The sequence below is a fragment of the Carassius auratus genome, unplaced genomic scaffold (assembly GCF_003368295.1).
Source record: "Carassius auratus strain Wakin unplaced genomic scaffold, ASM336829v1 scaf_tig00217697, whole genome shotgun sequence".
Taxonomy (NCBI): Eukaryota; Metazoa; Chordata; class Actinopteri; order Cypriniformes; family Cyprinidae; genus Carassius; species Carassius auratus.
The window spans coordinates 2243-5608 of NW_020529196.1; the positions used below are offsets into that span (position 1 = coordinate 2243).

The following is a 3366-nucleotide window of genomic DNA, read 5'->3' on the forward strand; positions in this document are numbered from 1 at the left end:
ATACAATGGTTCTGTCTTATAATTAAATATATATTTGTTTGTTTCAGTCAATCAAGTTATCGCTGACATTTTCTGGGTAAGCGTGGCTATGCTGAGCAGGACGATTACCTGGATTCACTACCCATTTAGATTTCCAGGCAACAAATAAGCTCCTCCATGCCAGAGAATTACTGTTCGTTCAATCAAAACCTGCATGTCATCCTGGACTGTACAGAAATCTGCTGTGAAAGCCCTACATCACTGAAACTCCACTCTGAAGTTATAAGTGCACTACCACATTCAAAGGTCTGGTTGGGGTAGCTCTGTGTGGTGCAGTGGAGATGTGGTTATGGCAGACAAGGGGTTCACTATTGAATATATGCTCTCCAGTATTGGTGCTAGACGGATCATTCCACCTTTCAAATGTGCCAAGCAGTTCAGCAAACAGGACTGTGAAAAAACACAGGACCACTGCACGCCTCAGACTTCTGGTGGAAAGAGTGATTCGAAGGGTCAAGGAAATACACATCTGGGATTCTGTTGTGCCACTCACCTTGTCAGGAAGAATTAATCAGATCTGGCATAATTGCTGTTTTATGGTTTATTATCAGGGACCAATGTTTCTTGAGCAGCGAATCTATATTATTACAATAGTAGTGTTACAGTGTTAACATTTGATAGTAGTTTTTTATTTATTACATTTTTTTACCTTTTCAGTTAGTTGCAATGCATACCTACCACCATTAAATGTGTTTTTCCTTTTTTTATTGTAATGTAAAATTGTATATTTTGTATAATGAAATTATTTAAATAAAATGTCCCTGAAAATAATTTCACAGACACAATGAAATAGTTGACAATGAAAAGTATTTTTATAATAACTCATGAAAAAAATCTTCTTTGTTATATCACACAATGTATCAAATGTAAATATACGCAAGTAGTAAAAGAATATGCATATCATATACATTACAGAAGATTTCATACAAAAAGTATTCACCTTGGTATGTACATTTATCTAATTAATAGCAAGTACAATATATTTATTGTTATAATTTGTGATGTATCTAATATGTTATCAAAGATCTACTACAAAATATGCTACATACTACTCAACTACATAAAGTATATATTTACTATGAATGTAAAAATAAATCTTAGGTTCATACTATAATATGAACAGAATCTGTCCATTCATACCACTGAAAGATACACATCCAGATAAACGTTATAACAGTACTTTCATTGATGTTATGAAGGCATCATCTCGCCAGATCATCTGTATTATGAAATCTGATTGTGTGTCAGTCACAAAGTCACACCAGTGTAGACCAGTCACTGCAGTCTGACCTTGTACCTGCCAGTAGTACTTATGGGTCTCTTTAAGTTTGGCTAGTCCTCTTTGAATTTTCATAAATGGAACCTGAGCAATGTTTTCAGCAGAGGTGCTTTTTACCTCCACTAGTCCAAACGAATGTTTCAGATGGATCATGCACTCGTCCGTCTGGCCAAATTTAAAATTACAGCCAAACTGAAAACCAAGCACAGGTAGTGGGGGGAAATTAAGATCAGGAACACCTGCAGCTATACGGGGACACTGGAATGAAAGTGGACTGCCAAGAGGTACAACTCTACTTTTGACATGCCCTCAAGTATTTGCGGCAGCAAAGGCTTGGGATTAATCTGACGTAGTTTTGCACCAGAAGCCAAGACATCAGCATCTGGAAGGGGACCTAAAGAAATGAACACAAATGATGAGTCATGAAGACATTAAGCTATAGCTGTGCGCACACACACACACACAAACAGAGTTGTGAATTACCTGTGTAAGCCTTTTAATTGGGTAGACTTGGTTCCATTCTTCCCAACTGATTCTGGTTTCAGGACACAAAGTTCACTCGCTGCCTCTGGATGAACTCCCTTAATATAAAATGAATACAGTAATAGTTAAAGATTGTTTACTGATCTTGGGTGGTTTTCATTTATTTGTTACTTAATCTGCACTCTTGTTCATTATTAGTATATGATGTTTAAATGTTTACATATACTTTCTTTGAGTTAATAGTTTTCTTACCAATGCAGAAAAAAGAAAAATACATGCCTGTGCTCTTGGATGATGCCATCTCTGTGGCTCACTTGATTTTATTCATCTTCTTAGTTGTGTTTCACTCCAAGATAAAAGCATTAGATGCTGTAAACATTTTTTTTCCATTTGTATAAGGATATTGTATAACATCAGTGAAGAAGTACATTATCGATTAAACTTAACGGTAACACTTCCTATGAAGCCCGTATTTAAAACAAATTATAAGAGAATTCTTATGGCATTATGATGAATGCATAATGTATTAGAAAAAAAACTTTGTAATATGTCATATCATCTCATGAGTAATCATAACAACAGTTTTAATGTGTTATAATGTTTACTTATTTGTGGTTATAGCATTTAAGATTATGATTTATAATACGCAATGAATATAATGCATCCACTTAACTTACAATAGAATGTTTCCCTTAGATATAATACAAGTCTCAAATCTTGGCATTGTTGTTTTGTTACTTTACTCAAAGCAGGCAAATACCACTATACATAATTACAACAATAATAATGAAAATAAAAATATTATTTTTCCTTAAACAACCAACATATCAAATATCTGATTAGATGAATGTGTAATATGGCACTTTTGATTTTAACAATATTTATTGTAATATCAATAAGATAGTAAGATACTGTATATATTTTAAATAAATAATGTCACGATATAAGACTTATAAACCATTATAAAGTTAAATAAGTATAAGTTTTATACGTATAATTGTTATAATTATTTATGAGATGAAACAACAGTTTTTCTATATTTAATGCATTGTGGTTTTATTATAGTAAAAGTGTAGTAACATTGTTTTTTTAGTGTAATGATTAACGTACCATTTGTATAACCACAGTTTTACTACAAACACCATGGTTAAACTATGGTGAGTAGCAAAACCATGGTTAATCTGTGGATACCATGATTTAACTATATCGACCATGTGTTTTATTTATTTATTTATTTATTTATTTGTGGTTTTTGATAGTAAAATCATGTTTTTTTTCGTAAGGGTAATTTTACTACTTGGCCAAAATAAAAGCTGGCTAGTTGCAATATGGCTAACTAACTTCTTAAACGTGCACACAATACTCTCGAAAAGCATGTTCTCTTCCCTATATAACTTAATTAGTGTAACATTTGAATAAAATATAAAATATCAGACGCTGCTTACCTCCTTTTGCCATCAATCAACCATTACTACTTCCTGTGAACGGCGTGCGTGTGACGTCACATGGGGCGGGGCAACGCGATTCTCCACCTGAGTCCTTTTCGTTTGATGACTTTTTGTCTG

General features: G+C 33.3%; 1 long non-coding RNA gene across 1 annotated transcript; it reads right to left on the minus strand.

Annotated features, from left to right (window-relative positions):
* Nucleotides 1–829: 829 nt before the first annotated feature.
* Nucleotides 830–3366, minus strand: LOC113102211 (uncharacterized). The gene is made up of 3 exons (XR_003290721.1): nucleotides 3247–3366; nucleotides 1802–1899; nucleotides 830–1712 (listed from the first exon to the last, which is right to left on the minus strand). It is a non-coding gene; the product is annotated as an uncharacterized LOC113102211 (long non-coding RNA).